Genomic DNA, 22,115 nt, shown 5'->3' on the forward strand with positions numbered 1-22,115 from the left:
AGAAGCCGTCACAAACTGTCATGATGATCAAGTCTCATGAAACCAAGCCAGATAAGCAGTTAATGGAGGAGTCTAAGCAGAACAAAAATGGTGATGAACCGTCTATGATAGTCGATGAGGGATCATCGAGCAAAGTAGCCGCAAAACAAGAAAGGCCGAAAGTAATAGTACCAGGGGTTGCTAACAAACCCATTATATTCGTGGAAGGAGCACGTACAGATCAGGTTATTATTGCACCTATAATCCAGTTGCCGATCATCAACAACAAGGCCATCCCATGGAACTATGAACGGGTGACTGTAATGTACAAGGGCAAAGAAATCAAGGAAGAAGTGTGTGAGGTGCAAGGCTTGACTCGTTCGGGAAGATGTTTTACTCCCGAAGAGCTGAGAAAAACTAAAAACAATCCAATGCCAACAAAGAGAGCTGTGACGGAAGAAGAGGCGGAGGAGTTTTTAAGAAAAATGAAACTCCATGATTATTCTGTTGTGGATCAATTAAAGAAGACCCCCGCTCAAATTTCATTGTTATCATTACTGATCCATTCAGAGGAACACCGTCTGGCGTTGATGAAAATCCTGAATGAAGCTCATGTTCCTGAAAAGATCTCTGTAAATCATTTGGAAAAAATAGCCAACAGAATCTTTGAGACAAACAGAATTACATTTGCTGATGATGAATTACCTGTGGAAGGTACCGAGCACAACAGAGCTCTTTACCTCACCGTGAAATGTGAAAATTCCGTAGTAACCCGGGTATTGGTTGACAATGGGTCCAGTGCAAACATATGCCCTCTCTCCACTTTAAACAAATTAAAGATTAAAGAGGAGAGGATCCAGAAGAATAGTATCTGCGTACGAGGATTTGACGGTGGAAGCAGAGATTCATTTGGCGACATAGTGTTGGAACTAACTATAGGGCCAGTTGAATTCACAATGGAATTCCAAGTGTTGGACATATCTGTTTCTTACAACTTGTTATTGGGTCGACCATGGATCCATGCTGCTAAAGCAGTCCCGTCAACACTACATCAGGCTGTCAAGTTTGAATGGGATCATCAAGAAGTAGTCGTGTATGGAGAAGAAAGTTTAAATGCTCACAGCAGTACCATTGTACCGGTCGAGGGAACAGAAAATGACCAGGGACCATGGGTATACCAAGTGACAAACACAGTGTCGATAGAGAAAATTCCAGAAGGGAAATACCTTCCAAATCCAAGGATATCCTCTGCATCAGTCATGATAGCTTATGAAATGTTAAAGAATGGCTTTATACCCGGCAAAGGTCTGGGCTTATCTCTGCAAGGAATTGTACAACCAGTATCTCTCCCCGAGAACTGGGGAACATTCGGTTTAGGGTTCATACCCACCGCCAACGACGTGATAAGGGCTAGGAAGCTGAAACACCAAACATGGGTTCTTCCAAAACCAGTCCCACATCTGTCAAAGTCTTTTGTCAAGACCGGCGCTAAAAATCGCCCGATAACAACAATTCCTAAATCCCGGGTCAATCCTGAGAAGGAATTAATTGAAAGGTTCGAGAAATTGTTTAGTGATGTGAATATGTTGGAAAGCGGAGAAGGGTGTAGCAACGCAGAAGTTCAATTCGTTGGGCCAGAAACAAAGCTCAATAATTGGAAAGCCACTCCTCTCCCAATTCGAAAGGAGTCTTGGTAGTTTATTTTGATTTTTCTTTCAGTTTGTTTGGGTTATTTCAAGGTTGTAATCCCAAAGTTTATCTTACAGTTGGTTTGAAGTGTGCAAAACCTTGTTATCTTTCGTCATCCAATAAAAAGCAGTTTCCTTTTTATTATCATTCCTAATAGCTTTCTTTTCTTTTTTCTTCTTTCTTGTACAGTTCCTTTTACGCTGGCTCTAGTGATATGGCATGCATGAGGAATCCTCAGCCCAGTCTTAAAAATCAATCTGGTTCCGAAATATTAATTCAAGAAATATATTGTGATTATGAATCAGAATATGATGAAGATGAGGTTTTTGAAGAGATTAGTAAAGAGTTAATTCACTTTGAGGAAAAAATCAAACCTAACTTGAGTGATACCGAGGACGTCAATATAGGGGACACGAGTAATGTCCGGGAAACTAAAATAAGTGTCCATCTGGAACCAAAGATCCGAGAAGAGTTAATTAAAGCACTCATAGAATTCAAAGATGTTTTTGCATGGTCGTATGACGACATGCCAGGCTTGAGCACTGATTTAGTGGTCCACAAATTGCCCATCGATCCAACGGTGCCTCCTGTCAAGCAGAGGCTGAGAAAATTCAAGCCTGATATGAGTATGAGGATTAAGGAAGAAATCACCAAACAATTGGAAGCAAAGGTCATTCGAGTCACTAGATATCCTGTTTGGTTGGCTAATGTCGTTCCTGTACCAAAGAAAGACGGCAAAATTAGAGTATGCGTCGACTATCGCAATCTCAATAAAGCAAGTCCAAAGGATAATTTCCCATTACCCAATATCCATATTTTGATCGACAATTGTGCCAAGCATGATATAGGATCTTTCGTGGATTGTTATGTCGGGTATCATCAAATTCTAATGGATGAAGGGGATGCAGAAAAGACGGCATTCATCAAACCATGGGGAACTTATTGCTACCGGGTAATGCCATTCGGTCTAAAGAACGCCGGAGCAACCTATATGAGAGCAATGACCACAGTGTTTCATGATATGATACACAAGGAAATTGAGGTGTACGTGGATGATGTGATCATAAAATCAAAACATCAGGCCAACCACGTTGGGGATTTGAGGAAGTTCTTCTTAAGACTTCGCAGGTACAACCTCAAGCTTAACCCTGCCAAATGCGCATTTGGAGTTCCATCCGGAAAGTTGCTGGGATTCATAGTCAGTCGACGAGGCATCGAGCTAGATCCGTCAAAGATTAAAGCCATCCAAGAACTGCCACCTCCAAAAAACAAAACTGAAGTAATGAGTTTGTTGGGGAGGTTAAATTATATCAGCAGGTTTATTGCTCAGCTCACAACAACCTGTGAGCCAATTTTCAAATTGTTAAAAAAGGATGCTGCAGTCAAATGGACCGATGAGTGTCAAGAAGCGTTCGATAAAATAAAAGGGTACTTATCAAACCCACCCGTGTTGGTCCCGCCAGAGCCAGGAAGACCTTTGATTCTTTACTTGACGGTTTTGGAAAATTCATTTGGTTGTGTATTGGGGCAGCATGACCTCACTGGCAGAAAAGAACAGGCCATCTACTACCTTAGCAAGAAGTTCACAGCTTATGAGGTTAAGTATACTCATCTGGAAAAGACATGTTGCGCCCTAACATGGGTAGCTCAAAAATTGAAACACTATTTGTCATCCTACACTACTTACCTCATTTCTCGTTTGGATCCCTTGAAATACATTTTTCAAAAGCCTATGCCAACGGGAAGACTTGCAAAGTGGCAGATATTGCTCACGGAATTCGACATCATCTATGTGACTAGAACTGCAATGAAGGCTCAAGCACTGGCCGATCATTTAGCCGAAAACCCGGTCGATGAGGAATATGAGCCGTTGAAGACTTATTTTCCTGATGAAGAAACAATGCATATCGACGAGGTGGAACAAATTGAAAAACCTGGCTGGAAACTTTTCTTTGATGGAGCCGCTAACATGAAAAGAGTCGGAATAGGAGCTATAATCATTTCTGAAACAGGGAATCACTATCCTGTTACGGCTCAATTGCGATTTTATTGCACCAATAATATGGCTGAATATGAAGCTTGCATTTTGGGGTTAAGGCTAGCTGCAGACATGGGTATCCGAGAAATCTTAGTCATGGGAGATTCAGATCTTTTGGTACATCAAATTCAAGGAGAATGGGAAACCCGAGACTTGAAGCTCATCCTATACCGGCAATGTCTACATGATCTTTGTCAACGGTTTCAATCAGTGGAATTCCAACATATTCCAAGAATCCATAATGAGGTTGCCGATGCATTGGCTACCCTGGCATCAATGTTGCACCATCCGGACAAAGCTTATGTAGATCCAATACATATTCAAGTCCACGATCAGCACGCTTATTGCAATATGGTTGAAGAAGAATTTGATGGTGAACCATGGTTCCACGACATCAAGGAGTATATCAGAATGGGGATATATCCCGCACAAGCCACAGGAGACCAAAAGAGGACCATTAGGCGATTGGCAAATGGATTCTTCTTGAGCGGAGGAGTTTTGTATAAAAGAACACCAGATCTTGGATTATTAAGATGCATAGATGCCAGACAAGCTACAGCTGTCATGTCTGAAGTACATTCAGGAGTTTGCGGACCCCACATGAGTGGATATGTGTTGGCAAAGAAAATCCTCCGAGCTGGTTACTATTGGCTTACCATGGAGCGAGATTGTATCAGTTTTGTACGCAAGTGTCATCAATGCCAAATACACGAAGATTTGATTCATTCTCCACCATCCGAGTTGCACACAATGTCGGCACCATGGCCATTCGTTGCCTGGGGCATGGATGTGATTGGACCAATTGAGCCGGCAGCATCCAATGGGCACAGGTTCATTCTGGTAGCTATTGATTATTTTACCAAATGGGTTGAGGCCAAGACATTCAAATCAGTGACCAAGAAAGCTGTGGTCGATTTTGTCCACTCAAATATCATATGTCGATTCGGAATCCCGAAGGTGATCATCACAGATAACGGTGCTAATCTTAACAGCAACTTAATGAAGGAAGTATGTCAACAGTTTAAGATTACACATCGTAACTCTACCCCATATCGGCCCAAGGCGAATGGAGCAGTAGAAGCAGCCAACAAAAACATAAAGAAGATACTTCGGAAAATGGTAGAAGGTTCAAAACAATGGCATGAAAAATTACCATTTGCATTATTGGGATACCGCACTACTGTTCGCACTTCAGTAGGAGCCACTCCTTATTTGTTGGTATATGGCACCGAAGCAGTAATTCCTGCAGAAATTGAGATTCCTTCCCTTCGGATCATCGCCGAAGCAAAGATTGATGATGATGAATGGGTCAAAACCCGTCTGGAACAGTTAAACTTGATTGATGAAAAACGATTGACCGCAGTATGCCATGGTCAATTATATCAAAGAAGAATAGAAAGAGCATACAACAAAAAGGTGCGTCCTCGGAAGTTTGAAGTAGGTCAGCATGTGCTGAAACGTATTCTTCCACATCAGGTTGAAGCAAAAGGCAAATTTGCCCCGAATTGGCAAGGACCATTCATTGTGACCAGAGTATTATCGAATGGTGCACTATGCTTAACAGACATTGAAGGCAAGTGCATAGACATCACGATCAATTCTGACGCGGTAAAGAGATATTATGCATAACTTTTTGAGTGTTTGTATTTAGCATTATTTCGAAGATTGGAATGACAGAGGCAATTTATTCTGCTATCCGAAACACTATACCCTTTGTTTCCCCTTTGAGCCATACTTGTTTCTTTCCTACCCTCTCTTGGAATCAATGAAAATCAAGTATGAAATATATATAAAAAAAAATCACTATTATTCGGTGAACTACGTTTGACCTGATTCCTCAAAGAAGGATACGTAGGCGCTTCACGGCTCGGTCATAAGGTGCACAATATACATAAAATGTGCACAAAAAGAAACATCAAGCAACCCCAATCAAGGAACTGGGGCAAGAATTGTATTGGAAACAAGAAAAGATTCCAAGAGTCGTAATTTTAAACACATACCAAAATTGTTTAGCTTTTCCATTCCTAACCCCATACCAGAAAGACCTTTCGACCAATCTTAGAAAAATGCTAAGTCAAGCAAATGAAGATGGTTCATAACATTCTGGTACAAACAAGAAAAGAAAGTAAAAACGAGAGAGTCTTATAGGTGAAAACCCAAACGGGCACCATAAGGCGACGGAAGTTGAGAGAAAAGTAAAATGAGAGAGTCTTATTGGTGAAAACCTTTGTAGGTACCATAAGGCGAAAAGGGAGTAAGAAATGAACAAATGAGGAAGGTTTATCGGTGAAAACTCTTTGAGACGTTACAAGCCCAACAGGTCTGTGAAATGAAAATGAAGTTGGATTATGGAAATTTTGGGGGAAAACGAAAATAAGACAATTGAGAGGAGATTGATTAAAAGACTGGGTTGATTAATCCGAAATGCATACCCTGATCATTGGTGCCAGTAACTCCAATCAGATAAGTTTTCATTCTTGCTCCAACAGTCATCCAAAATTGGATTTTTCTTTTTATTCTATAATTGTCGAAATCAACGTGTTTCGTCACTAATAATCTTACTTTTCTAAAAGCTTTGAAATAAGTTTTATTCCAAGCAAATAAGAAGGAATGTCAAGGTATACTACCAAGATTCAAGGTTACATGATACGGCCACAAAAAGTGGAAGATAAAGGATATGGGTGTAAGAAAGGTGAAATCAAAAGTGGATCAGCAAAGTCAGAAGGGACATATGATTACAGTTAAAAGGGTTTGAAGGAAAACATACAGAGGGGAATCCTATAGTCAAGGATCAATTACAAGGACAAAACAGTCTTTTCAACCATTCCAAGGCAACAAAGAGAGACAAAGAGAAGCATCACCATCGGCAAGAATACCCCAGTCAACCACCCTGCTTTAAACTAATGAAGTTTTCTTTGATTTAAAACAGGGGCAAATACAATATTTGTGTCAGGAAATACCTGATGAAGAAATTAAAGAAGTCAGGCGTCCACCTGGAGAATGAGGATGAAGAATTGAAGAAGTCAGGCGTCCACCTGGAGAATGAGGATGAAAGAACTGAAGAAGTCAGGCGTCCACCTGGAGAATGAGGACAAAGAATTGAAGAAGTCAGGCATCCACCTGGAGAATGAGGAAGAAATTGAAGAAGTCAGGCGTCCACCTGGAGAATGAGGATGAAAAAATTGAAGAAGTCAGGCGTCCACCTAGAGAATGAGGATAAAGAAATTGAAGAAGTCAGGCGTCCACCTGGAGAATGAGGATGAAGAAATTGAAGAAGTTAGGCGTCCACCTGGAGAATGAGGATAAATAAATTAAAGAAGTCAGGCGTCCACCTGGAGAATGAGGATGAAGAATTGAAGAAGTCAGGCGTCTACCTGGAGAATGATGATGGAAATTGAAGAAGTCAGGCGTCCACCTGGAGAATGAGGATAAAGAAATTGAAGAAGTCAGGCGTCCACCTGGAGAATGAGGATAAAGAACTGAAGAAGTCAGGCGTCCACCTGGAGAATGAGGATGAAAAATTGAAGAAGTCAGGCTTCCACCTGGAGAATGAGGACAGAGAATTAAAGAAGTCAGGTGTCCACCTGGAGAATGAGGATGAAAGAACTGAAGAAGTCAGGCGTCCACCTGGAGAATAAGGATAAAGAAATTGAAGAAGTCAGGCGTCCACCTGGAGAATGAGGATAAAGAAATTGAAGAAATCAGGCGTCCACCTGGAGAATGAGGATGAAGAAATTGAAGAAGTCAGGCGTCCACCTGGAGAATGAGGACAGAGAATTAAAGAAGTCAGGCATCCACCTGGAGAATGAGGATGAAGAATTGAAGAAGTCAGGCGTCCACTTGGAGAATGAGGATGAAGAATTGAAGAAGTCAGGCGTCCACCTGGAGAATGAGGATAAAGAAATTGAAGAAGTCAGGCGTCCACCTGGAGAATGAGGACAGAGAATTAAAGAAGTCAGGCGTCCACCTGGAGAATGAGGATGAAAGAACTGAAGAAGTCAGGCGTCTACCTGGAGAATAAGGATGGAGAAGAGAAGAAGTCAGGTGTCCACCTGGAGAATGAGGATGGAGAAGAGAAGAAGTCAGGCGTCCACCTGGAGAATGAGGATAAAGAAATTAAAGAAGTCAGGCGTCCACCTGGAGAATGAGGATGAAGAAAGAAAAGAAGCAGTCAGGCACCCACCTGAAGAACAAGGGAATGCAATTGAAATGTTGAAATCAAAAGCCCGCTCATATGAAAAAGGAGCACACTTAGAATCAATAAAGCAGAGGAGTCCAACAGAATCCCCAGCAAGAAACAACAAGAGTCCCAAAAGAAAATACGGGACACAATGAAAAGGAATACGGAATAAGCCAAATGCCCAAGAGTCACCAAGATATCAAGACAACAAGAAACGCAAGGGCATGATCTAGATAAGATTTTATAATTCATGTACCATAGTCTAGTTTAGCTTTTTGTATTACCTTTGAAGTAAGGTGTAATAAGGAGGTCAGCAAGCAGTAAAAACAGCACGAAGCAGCAGTAACATCACAGTCCCACGGTAGTCCCAGCTACCCAAAACTTCCCGAACTACATTGACCTGATTCCTTTATAGCCAAGGATATGTAGGAAACCTTTGAAGCAGAGGTTCGGTCAAATCTTTCTAAAAATGCTTCCCACGGAGTATTCGAACGGGCAAAAATCGCTCGTATCCGCTCACTTTATCTTTGCACGAAAACTCTTCGAGTTTCCGCACAAAGAGGGGCAGCTGTGAGCACGTGATTTTTGCTTTAATGAAAACTACTCCAAAATAAATCAAAAAATAAAATAAATTTCTTTTACTGTATAATTTTTGAATTTTTGCGTGGTGTTAAATACTTGTGTTATGTCCGTAAGTGTTTACATTGTCATAATAAAATGAAAAATAAAATAAAATACATATTGCATGCATATAGGATTTAATTATGCATTTAAGAGATAATTTAAATAAAATCACAAAAAATATGCATTCGTTCTATTTTTAAATATGTTACTGTGTGATTAATGTTTTGACTATGTGTTAAATAGTTGTTATGAAGTAATTAATATTTTTATGTAAGGTTAAAAATTGTTTTATAATTTTATTAGGATTTTTTTTTATTAATAATAAAATCAGAAAATAAAATAAAATAGAATGGGAAAATTGGACCTGGATTTAAAATCCAGTCCCAAATCGAATTACCCTTCCACAGCCCAATTCCAACACTCCCAGGTCCGGTCCAATTCAAAGCCAGAACCAAACGACGTCGTTTGGTCACCTCTCATCAAGGGCCGTTGGATTAAATCCAATCAACGGTCAAGATCCCCTGCCCTTACCCGCAACCCATAACCCGACCCATTGACCCGATTCAGTCCGACCCCAACTTTAAACCCAAACGACGTCGTTTGGTTTAATGAATTAATCCTGGCCCTTCATCTTACTTGATCGGACGGACGATATCAATCCACCCCACCCCTATATAAGTCCCAAACCCTTACCCCGTCCCCTAACTAAACACCCCCCCCATCCTCTCCTGTTCATCGTCTTCTCAAACAGACCCCTAACCCTAGCCGCCCCTATTCCCCTCCGCCTGAAACCCGGCGGCATCAACGCCGCCGGTCACCAAAATAACACCCCAGAACCCCCTGAACCTCCTCTATCCAAATATGTTATTTGCTTGGTTCGAATCTCCCTGAAGGTTCTCGAATCTTCATTTGAAGATTCGAGCCAAGTTCAGATCTAAACCAAACAGCACCTAGTTAACACCATAGCTTCCCCTAGTCATCCTGAGTATGGATCTGTAGTTTGTTTGGCTCGAATCAGTTCCGAGCTTCTCGAATCTTCTTTTGAAGATTCGGACCAAACAAGAACAAACTCAGATCCGTTTCAAACTAACACCAAATGACCCCTAGGCCTCCCTCACCCTTGTGTCATCTTTGGTTCCTTTCGAATCTGCCTAGAAGTGTTCGAATTTAGGATCCAAGAATCAGAAAACCCTAAAAATTTCAAGACATGGAATTTGCCTGAGTTAAATAGAAGATTGGGGTCTAATCGACCTTAGTCGAAATATTTTCAGTTGAAAATACTTCGACTAAGGTCTGTTTGATTTCAAACAAAGTCCAAATCCAAGTTGAGTTCAAGTCAGAATAAAATTGAAGATTCAAAGGTATTTTTCTGTTTATTTTGTGTATTATACGTGTATTTTGTGTTTGTTTTAGTCTGTGTAATTTTCCCATCTTTTATTGTCATACAGTCTCCTACCCGTCTATTTGATTTTAAATGAGAATTGTTTCTGTTAGGTTGTGCTTAGTTACAATGTGTGTAATCGACTCGATTAAGTTCGTCGATTAGTTGTATTGTGAATCTTGTTTCTAAAAATGTTGACTGAAGCAACCTGTTTCGAATGGATTATTTTTGTTGTAATCAATTGTTTCTTATTTGATAATCAGTTTAATTGATACTCGTTAATTAAGTCATCTTTGTTTATAGTTCAATAAAATCCATCAAATGAATGTTGTGTACATATTATTTTCTGAACAGGACATTGTCAGTATATTGACAATGCTCTTGTGTGTGTTTGTTTTTAGTCCAATGCAATTGAATTATTAGGCTAAATTCAGTATAATAGTATTGTAATGTTTGAATTCAAGATCACAAATGTTGGTTAGATACCATTGTGTTAGGAGTTACATTTTTAGTCAGGATACAGTCCAAACTTTAGGATTGGTTATTAGTTGCTAAACAGGTTTAATTCAGATAATTTGGTTAAGGTTTAAGCAGTTTTGGTCTGGGGCAGTAATAACAGTAATATTAAGGGATTTTCAAGGGGTAGTTGAGGAATGAAACAGTAGGGTAATGTAATAATAATAGTGTGCTTATAATGGAATGTTAGTGGCTATAGTTTAAGATACTAATGGGAAACAAGGGATAATGGGGCTGCTGAAAATCATGTTAGGATCACATAAAGTATTAAAAAGTAGTTTTTAATGGAAACTTTCTAATTTTTAAAGGGATAAAGGGTCCAGCCACCATGAAAAGGTGCAACCAGCCCTGTATAAATACAGGAGCTGGACAGATCAGTTTGGAGAAGGAGTTTTAAGAGGGAAAAGAGAGGTTTTTCAGACAGAGAGATAGAGCTTAAGGCAGATTTTAGGAGATTGAAAGAGGAAGTCAAGCAGAACCAGAAATTTGAAAAGGAAGATAGAAAGAAAAGAAAACAGAAACACTAAAACAGAATCCTACATTGGAAATTAGTATTGAAGCTGATTCTGTGTTTTTGAAATTGGAAGTTTTTTTTAGTCTGCTTCGTTCTAAACCTCAAAAATCAGAAATATTATTCTTGGTATTGAATCTGTCCGGATTTGTTCGATCTCATTCTTCAGTTAAAAATCTGAAATTTCTTAAAAGTACTTTTACTGTGCATCTGGGCTCTTCGAATCCTATTCTTGTTCAGATTTGCTGTGTTATCGGTATATTCTACTGATTTTGTTACTGCTGCTACTGCTGAAATTTATTCCTTCCACCTTCATTTTCAGGTACATGTCTTTTAAATTTTAAAGTTGGAAAGAGATTCAACATGACTCATCAACGAAGCTTGAATTGAAATGCTATTTTTCCAATTGTCCAAGTTCATTAGTTTTAATTTCATTTTATGTTAGTTAACTAGTAGTGAAATCAATTTGATAGCTATGAGTTAAATTGTCTTATTTTGAAATTCATATAAAGTTTTTGTAATAATGTTAGCCATTCCGAAATCTCATTGGTATAGGTATATGTGAATTGTCAAAACAGGGAGTAAGGCATAAAAATGGGCCATTGATTACATCCCATAATACCATTAGCTAAATGTAAAGATTAAGAAGTTACATTAGTAGAATATCTTGTAACAAATATGATTTTGTTTAGATTGGTATAAGTTATTATATGGTATGATGACAGGTATAATCATATGAGTAAAGTAAGTTGGTATAGCTCGTCATGATGTTAAAACGTTATGAATGTTTACGCCAAACAGTTAGGTTGCATGTAAGGTAACTTTGTTGAATTAACTTGTATAATAATTCCCTTTCTATAAATTCGATGCTTATCTACCTTCATAAAACAAAGTGACCAAATAATTAGGCCTATTAGATTAAAAGCGAGTATATGAGAATGAAAAGAGATGTACAAGCATAAATTGCCACACTTTACATCAATGATAATTAGAAATAGAATTTGCATTAAGTAAATAATGAAAATTCTCGGAAAATATTTCCTTCCTTTATGAATCATTTATTTTCAGTTTCATATGCAATTTATTCTTTGGCATATATATATATATATGTCATATTTGTTTAAAAATAGTATTAATCATATTTTATTCTGTTCTTTGAATTTGAATAGTTGGAATGAATATAACTTATATTCGGAAATCGTAATCCGAACAACCTTTAATAGATTGCGAATTCTTTTCAAAGAATTTATAGGCCTCTAAATAGGAGTTTCTCATGATTTTTACATAAAAGAAATACATGAATATAATAAACAATTTGTGGAAAATCCCTAAACCATTACAAATATTTTGCGCAATTAGGGATACGTTCGCGTACCCTGATTATATTTTTTAAAGTAAAAATTCGGATTATGCGTACGCGCAATTTCGAACGAATATCTAATAAAAGGATTTTTCCAAAGGCGTTAAATCAATTTCATAAAAACCCGAGATGTACGGTTCACTATTCAAGAAAAACAAATATTCTTGATTCGACACAATTTCGAAAAATGATTGCTTAATAAATATATTATCAAAAGTTATTGTGTACCCGTACGCGTGACACAAGTCCGCAATTTTTAAACACGAATATACGTACGCGTAATTCGATTCAAAGAAGGGTTCTCAATCGCAGTAAGTATAAGCGGTAGCAAAAATCATGTAACATCAATATATTTAATAAAATCAAGATAATTAAGCCAATAATAAAAACAGTTAAGCGACCGTGCTAGAACCACGAAATTTGGAAATGCCTAACACCTTCTTCCGGATTAACAGAATTCCTTACTCAGGAGTTCTGGTTCGCAGAATAATAAACAGAGTCATATTCTCCTCGATTCAGGGATTGAAATTGGTGACTTGGGACGCCTTAAAATTCCCAGGTGGCGACTCTTAAATGATTAAATAAATCCCGTTTCGACTGTCCTTTAATTGGAGAAAACTCCCCACGCGCCCCGCGGGCGCGGCAAAAAGGAGGTGTGACATTGGGCTGTACGCCACAACGATATACGGATCGGGCTGCACGCCGCAGCGGTATATATATTTATTGATTCGGTTATCGTGAGAAGTATATGAATTGAGAACTAAGGATAAGAACGAATAAATAAACTGAAATGCTTGAGGAGCTGATTTATATTGATTATATCTGTTTTACCTGGTTTAAAGAATTTCACATGATTTCCTCATTCACTGTTGCTTAAATGATTTTTATTGTTTTGATATAGAACTGTTTAGTGCCTTTACGTGATTTCATACTGCCAGCCATTATTTATTGTTATTACTCACTGAGTCGGAGTACTCACATTACTCCCTGCACCATGTGTGCAGGTACAGGTATTCGTGAGGCATAGAGCGAGCTTTCCTGTCGTTCTGTTTTCATCGGAGTTATCGAGGTAGTTGCATGGCGTTCGCAGACCCGATTTCTCCTTCTATCTCCACTTATTATTCCGCATTTTAGACATATTTCTGTATTAGATTGTTGAAACCTTGTATTAGAGGCTCAGACTTGTGACACCAGATTAGTGGACTGTTTTACAGAGATTTTTCGTGATTATGGTTTCCGCACATTTTATCTGTTAAATTCATACTTCTATTTATATTAAATTGGTATTAAATTCCGAAAATTTGTATTAAATTATAAAGAAAGAGGATGTAAGATGTTAGTTGGTCGGACTTGCCTAGCAATGTGTTGGGCGCCATCACGGCCGGGGTTGGGGTCGTGACAACAAATTAGCCTACAGAACATTAAACTCATCAGTAAGCTCCTTCCTAGGAGCTGGTCTTCCTGCATGAATTACATTTTTGGTATTCAACTACTCTTTCAATTCTTACATAGCTATGACATTATCTTGGTGTGTTATTGGAAAAGTATGTCGATAGCTTTGTTGATTCTGAGAACAACTAATATTTTTGTCATGGAACAACTAATATACGTTTTACATTCAAATTTATTTTAGTCATCGTCTTATGATATGTCTGACAAAGGAAAACTGATAATTTATAGTTGAATCAATAAGCAAGATTTCTTAATGGCAAATATTTTATGCAGAAATTTTCTCTATCACGGTTGGAAGTAAACTGCCGCATGGCCCTCAAATGTTGTCTAATCGCTCTCTTCTTTGGAATGATGTGAATACCAGTATCATTCTCACATCTAAGGTATACTATTCGTCAAATTTGGTTCAAGCGTTTTCAATTTTTGTCGAGTCATAAATGTAGCATTCATTGATCGAGTAAAAAATTATTAACTGTCATGGTATGTGAAAGGTTGAAATAGGTTTGAGCTTTTACATAAAAATATGAAGTTAATTTGAACCAGTGATTGGCAATTGTCATTTTAAAGTTTTATGTGAACCACTTATTGGCTTAAGGATATGAGGCGATAGTCAAATGAAAGCAGCCGAGGCTCGGAAAGGAGTTACAACACTAGGCGTGCCACCATAACTGATCAAATTCTACGGTAATGTAACGACCCGACCGGTCGTTTTGAGCTTTTGCACTATGCTCGCTAGTTCTCAGGCATGACTTACCCCGTGTGATGTATTATGACTTATGTAAATCGTTGGTGTTGGGTTTCAGGTTTAATCAGAATGAATTTGGAAGAACAGTCTCAGTTGAAAGCTTAAAATTTGAAAGGTTTGACCAAGATTTGACTTATGTGTATTTGATCTCGGATTGAAATTTTTATGATTTGGTTAGCTCCGTTAGGTGATTTGGGATTTAGGAGTGTGATTGGAATGCATTTTGGAAGTCCGTGGAAGGTTTAGGCTTGGATTGGCGAAATTGAGATTTCAGCGCTTTTCGGTTGATAGGTGAGATTTTGATATAAAGGTAGGAATGAAATTCCGAGAGTTTCAGTAGCTTCGTTGTGTCATTTGGGATGTGTGTGCAAAATTTTAGGTCATTTGGACGTGATTTGATAGACGTTTTGATCGAAAGCATAATTTAAGAGTTCTTGGAGTTCTTAGGCTTGAATCCTATGTTAAATTGATGATTTGATGTTGTTGTAAGCGTTCCGAAGTGTTGAACAAGTTTGAACGATGTCATAGGATGTGTTGGTACAATTAGTTTGAAGTTTCGGGGGTCCCGGATAGGTTCCGAGATGTTTTAGGCCGAAAATCATAGTTGCAGCAGGTCCAGGAGGGTTGCAGGCCCCGGAAGTCACTCACGCGGTCCGCACAAAAATAAGTGTGCCCGCGGTGAGTGTTGTGCGGACCGCACAAAAGCGGACGTGGCCGCGGTAGGCATCGCGCGGACCGCACAAAAGTGGGTGCGGCTGTGGTGAAGAACCTTCCCGCTGGTCCTACTTTGGAAGCTCATATCTTTTGATATACAAGGAATGTTGAGGTGATTCAAAAACGAAAGTTGTAGCTCTTCGTATCTAGTTTCCAGAAAGGTATAGATATCTCAATTTGGAAATCAGCAGCGAAAGTTATGGTCAAAATACTAAAGTCTGTCACTGCAGAGGAAGGCCTGTGCGGCCGCGGTTGTTTTTGCGCGGACCGCACTGGCTAGCGCGGACCGCGGTCGATTTGATACGGCCCTCGGTGGCTGAAATCTGAGGGGTACTCTATAAATACGAGGTTTTGGGTTTTATTTGATATTTTGACCTAGAGAGCTCGGATTTTGGCGATTTTTCGAAGGTTTTTCAAGAAATTCATCGGGGTAAGTGATTCTAACTCAGATTTGGCTAGAGTACATGAATCTATCATTGAATTCATCATTTAATCCGTGATTTGGAATGGAATTTGGGAAGAAAATGGTGAAACCTTTCAAAAATGTAAAATGATGATTTGAAGGGCCAAATGGTATCAGAATTGGATAATTTTTGTATGGTTAGACTCGTGAGAGCATAAGGATTCTAGTTTTGTGAATTTTGTCAAATTTCGATACGTGGGCCCGGGGCTCGGATTTTGGTAATTTCGAGAATCGTGCCTTTTATTGATTGTTTTCGCTTAGGCTTTGTTCCCTTAGCATATTGTGACGTATTCGTTCTGATTTTGGATAGATTCGACGCACGTGGAGGCCGATTTGAGGGGCAAAGCCGTCGCAAGCTAGAGATTTTGCCGGTTCGAGGTGAGTAATGATTGTAAATGATATCTTGAGGGTTTGAAACCCCGAATTTGCATATCGTAGTGCTATATTGAGGTGAGACACGCGCTGGATGACGAGCGTGGGGTCTTTTACTATTGGGAATTGTGACTTGGTCCGTCCCGATTGATGATTTTACCGCGTATTTAACTGAAAACTAATTGTTATCATCATTATTTGGGTTGAATGCCATCTTTGGGCCTAGTGCCAGCTATTTGAACCCTTCGGGGATTGTTGTTTGATATTTCCTCACTGTTTGATTATATAGTTGAACTCAGTCATGTTATTTTCTACTGTTTTCAAAACTCAGCCATGTTTACTCTACTCTAACACTTGAAATGGTATTTTAAATAATATTTTGGGTCGAGCATCATGTTTTATTGTTGCCCGAGGGGCTTATGTGAATTTTGACTGAGTAAGGCCGAGGGCATGTATTGTGAGGATACTCTTGGATCGGGCTGCACGCCGCAACAGTGAGATACTGATTTATATGAGGCTGAAGGCCTAGATTTGATGCCACGAGATGGCTTGATATTACGCTTGGGCTATAAGGGGCCCCTCCCGGAGTCTGCACACCTCTAGTGAGCGCCGTCGACGATAAATGGATCGGGTTGCACGCCGCAACGATATATGGATCGGGCTGCACGTCGTAGCGGTGCTGGTACTGTTCTATGTGTTTACCTTATTTCATTTGTCTTCCATTATCTGTTGTTGTGCTACTTCATGTGATATCTATCTGATTGCCTGGCATTATCTGTTAATTGAGTGTTGCGCCCGAGGGGCGGATTTCCGTGCTTATCTGCACTATTTGTTTTACATTCATTTGCGTAACTATTGAGAAAGTCATTTTCAAAAGAGTTTTAAACTGAGCTAAGATATTTCTAAAGATTTCACAGCTTCACTATTTTTCTCAAAGGGTTTTTCACTGCCTCTCTACAACATGTTGGTTGCTTTACGTGATTTCTTACTGCTTAGTTGTTATTTACCTTTATTACTTACTGAGTTGGAGTACTCACTTTACTCCCTGCACCTTGTGTGCAGATGCAGGTATTTATACAGCCGGTAGCGGATTTTGAGCCGATCGGAGGCTATGTTATCGGATGTTAGCAAGGTGACCGCCAGCGTTCGCGGCACCGCATTTCTTCCTTTTGTTTATCAGTCCTATTTTGTATAATTCAGACTGTGTAGTTGTATTTATACTCTAATAGATGCTCGTGACATGTGACACCCCGGTTTGGCCTGTGTCGGGATAGTTTATTCTATTGTCATCGTTATTTTCCGCAAATTATGGCTATTATATCATGTTTAGAACTGTTTATGATATCTAACTGTTTAAAAGAAATGTTCTGTTTTGGTCTGGCTGGCCTTGTCTTCACGAGAGGCACCATCACGACCGGGTTCGGGAATTTGGGTCGTGACAGGTAACGGTCATTTTTTAATTGCTTTAGGCACTTTTAAGTCAGTTATGATATTTATAGAAGCCACACTGACCAAGCAAGTTTGCTATGCAAGTACCATGCTGAACTTTAGGATAACTATTTTGACTATATGTTCTTATATTTAAAGGACTTTTCATGATGTTTAGACTTCTTACTTTGGCTTTGATGTTTCTATTTTCAAATGTCACATAGAAGAGGTATACACCTATTCTCTCTTCTTTGCATTTCCTTTTCCCTGGTCCTTCATTTTTAAAATAATTCAGTCTACAAACTCATGAATCATAAACTTTAATGGAAACAACATGTCTGAGTAAAATAATAATATATCTTTGCAGACACGTCGAAATCACGATCCGATGGTGACGTTGGAAAGAGAATTTCTGGAATCACAATATATACCAAAAAAGGTCCAGATTTTTTGTAAATTTATACATATATACTTTTGAATATAGTTATGGTATTCTGCTATTATACTTTTCACAGCTTTGCGCGTTCTGACTAAAAAATCAAATTTTAATGACGGTCACATCAAAATCATGATCCACTTCTGCCGTTGGAAAAAGGATTTCTAGAATTACAATATATAAAAAAAATCAGGTCTAGATTATTTGTATATTTAAGCAGATATTCTTTTAAACTCAATCTAAATTTCTGTCATTATGCTTTTTCCAGCTTTGCACGACCATACTAAAAAAATTATATCTCTTTGCAAGGATGTCGAAACCATGATTCGCTTATACCATTAGAAAGAGGACTTATGATACTACAATATATATAAAAATTAAGGTCCGAATTCTGTGTAAATTAATGCAAATATGCTTTTGAATTCAATTATAAATTTCTGGTATTCTACTTTTCACATCTTTGAGCATTATGGCTAAAAAAATCACATCTATCTGCATACATGTTGAATAGCTAATCTGCTTATGCCGTTTGAAAGAGGACTTATAGAACTACAATATATACAATAATCAAGTCCAAATTATTTGAATATTTATAAACATATTCTTTTAACTCAGTTATGAATTTATGGTATTCTGCTTTTCACAGTTTTGTGTGCCCTGACTAAAATAATTATCTCTCTCTGTAGGCATATCAAAACCACGATCCACTTATGCCATGGGAAAGAGAATTCTGGAAATACAATATATATAAAACTTAGGTCCAAATCCTTTGTAGATTTGTTTCCTTTCTTCGGCAATATCAATCTTTCTTCATGTGAAATGTTTACTAGTTTATGTATTCACTGTGATTGAACTATATTTTATACTTTAGCAGTATCACAATGGTTCACATATCAGGGTCTTTTAATTAATTTCATCAACACTTTTGGCAACCGTTGATGAAGTACCATTTTTTTGGTTGAGTTCAATACAACAATTATGAAGGTGAGTTATGTACCTTTTTCTTAAATAACCAAAGTACCTCAATCAGGTTCAGAAGTAGTAAAATATTATTCTGTATAAGGTTATTCATAAATGTGTGAAGATAATGTCAGTTAATACCATGCCTCATTATGAGTCATAGAGAAAGAGTTTGGATGCCACTTCAAGTGGTTGGTCAATTAAGTACTAATAGGTTTGTGTATCGAACATTTCATAAAACGATCAAACTTGCCTTTCTACTAATTATTCTTTTTACTGCTTTAATAGGGATTGCGTGGAAGTTGACGATACACTACTACCTCTTAAAGAGGTTCAAATACATTCTATTTTTTGTGTATCTCAACTCAAAAAACTGTCACTACTCTTGCCTTAATTGTTTATATGCATATTTTAGATTCGTCAGGTCCATTATGCCCATTGCCTCAAAGGCGGATGCAGCCTTATATAATCGGGTAATATGCATTCATAAAATTTAAATTCAGGTTTCATCACATCCTTATCTAAGGCTAATCTTGCTCACACAATGTCAAGATGGTTGGTGGCACTAATGCAAGTGCATATTCTATGGGCATGCTTTATCTAGCCATTGCTACTTGGGAATTCCTTTTTTAACTGATTCTTTCTCAAATTACATATACGTATGGCCTGGAATATTAAGTCATAACATGCTCCATGGACAAGAAAACCACGATGGCTAATGAAGTGCATGATAAATATTATCAAAGTCAAAGGTACATAAGAAACAATAAGTACTCCAGATAAAAATTATGAAAAGTTTTTTATATAGCAATTTTAAAGCAGTTATTGTCAATTTTAATATTAAAGTTTATTTGAACCAGTGATTATCTTCAGCATATGAGGCGACAGTTAAATAAAAGCAGTTGAGGCTCTGAAATCAACTACAACACCAGCCACATCACCAAAATTGGTCAAATCTCTACAGCCACGGTAATTTTTGAATTACTTCAGCCACTTCCAAGTCAGATGATACTTGTGGAAGCCACCCTAATCAAGCACATTTGCTATGCAAACAACAAACAGAGAAACTAGCAAAAAAAATTCAATGCAATCATGGAGGGTCTATCATTTCAAGTGGTAATTTGACTGATGAATACAAAGAAATGACATGTAACATAAGCCTGACAACATTTTTTTTAGAAACAACTCAAAAAATTCATCTATTTGGTTTTTGGTTTAATTCTTTTTGAATGTATTAAATTTTGTCTACAATATACATCTTTTTTATTATTTTTTCTGCTCTTTTTTCCTTTTAGTTAATCCAAGCATCGCGCGGGTACATATACTAGTTAAATATTGATAAGAATAATTGTTGATTGAATAAAGTATAGTGGAGCTTTAGGAGTTGGGAATTGGAATATTCGTAAAATAAAATAGTCGAGGTGCGTGCTTCATTGCTTGTGTGCAATCTTGTTGTGACGCTTCAAGAGTTATTAGTCTCGAGTGTGTTTTAAAGTTAGAATAATTAACCTTTCTCTTAGGCCTCCCCTCCACTTGGGGCATTGAAGGTGGGGAGGTCATGACATAATTTGATTTCATTTTTTCAACCTATATCTGTTTAACTTTATTGTTACACGTTGTTTTCTTGAATCGCATAAAATGAAATATCTTTTGACCCCAATAAATTGAACCTACTTGTAACTAAGATGTAATCATGTTCTTTAATACATTAGTGCAACAACTTTTAGGCCTATTATTTCCATATCTAGACTTTGACTACCTGTAAATATACTTAGACCTAATCCTACTTTTTAAGCCTAATTATGTGAGTTAGGTAAACTTTTAGGGTAGAAGAAACTTCTTATATGAAAGAAGAAGCTACTTTTGTGCATGGCTATTATTAGGGGTGTACATAGGTCGAGTTGTTCGAATTTTTTAATTACCAAATCAAACCAATTGTGTCGAGGTGTTAGATCTAAAGACCAAACCAAACCAATAAAAGTCGGATTTTTTAATCTCAAGTTTTTTGGATTTTTGGATAAATGTGGTGCCTTTTTCTTTGGCTTTTAATAATATATAGATATAAATATAAATATAGATTTGAATTAACAATTTTTTATTTTTTTATTTCGATTTTTATTATAAAATAATTTTAAAGTTCCAACTTTGTTGTGGCTTTGTCCTAAAAATCTACACTATACACACACACCACAATATTAGAAAGAAACTACTCCACAATTTTAATCAAAAGTTTTTTTTATTTCTTTATTTTCGTTTTTTTTATTTTAAAATAATTTTAAACTACAACTTGAAACTACTCCCCAATTTGAATTGGTAATTTTTTATTTATTTTATTTTATTTTTTATTGTCTTTGAGCCGAGGGTCTCCCGGAAACAGCCTCCCTATCCTCTCTAGGATAGGGGTAAGGTCTGCGTATAGTCTACCCTCCCCAGACCCCACTGGTGGAATTTTACTGGGTTGTTGTTGTTGTGTCATTCTTTATTTTAAAACTCCAACTTGAAATACTTTCTGATTTGAATAGGTAGTTTTTTTTTTCTTTCTTTTTTTTTATTATAGCTAATTTTTTTATTTAAAAATAATTTTTTAAACTCCAACTTGAAACTACTCCAACCCAATTTGAATGGGTAGTTATTATTTTTTTATGTATTTACATTTTCGTTTTTTTATTATAGCTAATTATAAGATATCTATATTTATTAATTCAAATAAAGCAACCAATTATTAATATATATATATATATATATATATATATATATATATATATATATATATATTCGTTTTTTATAGATATTTAAATTAAAAATAATAACCAATAATTAATTATTAACTAAATAACTAATGAGTAACTAATTATGCCATGTGGCTTTTTTTTCAGGCTGCCATTTGGCTAAAGTCTTCTCCTTTTTAATAATATATATAGATAGATATAGATATTTAAAGAAAATGCGAAATGACTTCCTAGCCACTTAAACTTGTCGGGTTTTTTAAAACCGATATATAAACTTATAACTTTCCCATTTGAACACTCGAATCGTTTTTTCCATAACTAATAAACACATCTGACCATTGACCATGTGCGCGTGTATTACACATACACATACGTGTCCATCCAGTCAGCAAATGACCAATGGATGTCTTACACGTAAGGGCGCGAAAAGTCAAGCAGCAACTCCTTCTCTTTGACTGCTTTAGCGTTCTTCTTCATCAACCATTTCAAGCTAATTCCAACACCCCTAGCAACAGAAGAACGCATATCTCTGCTACGC

This window comes from Nicotiana sylvestris, chromosome 7 (genome assembly GCF_000393655.2).
Source record: "Nicotiana sylvestris chromosome 7, ASM39365v2, whole genome shotgun sequence".
Classification (NCBI taxonomy): Eukaryota; Viridiplantae; Streptophyta; class Magnoliopsida; order Solanales; family Solanaceae; genus Nicotiana; species Nicotiana sylvestris.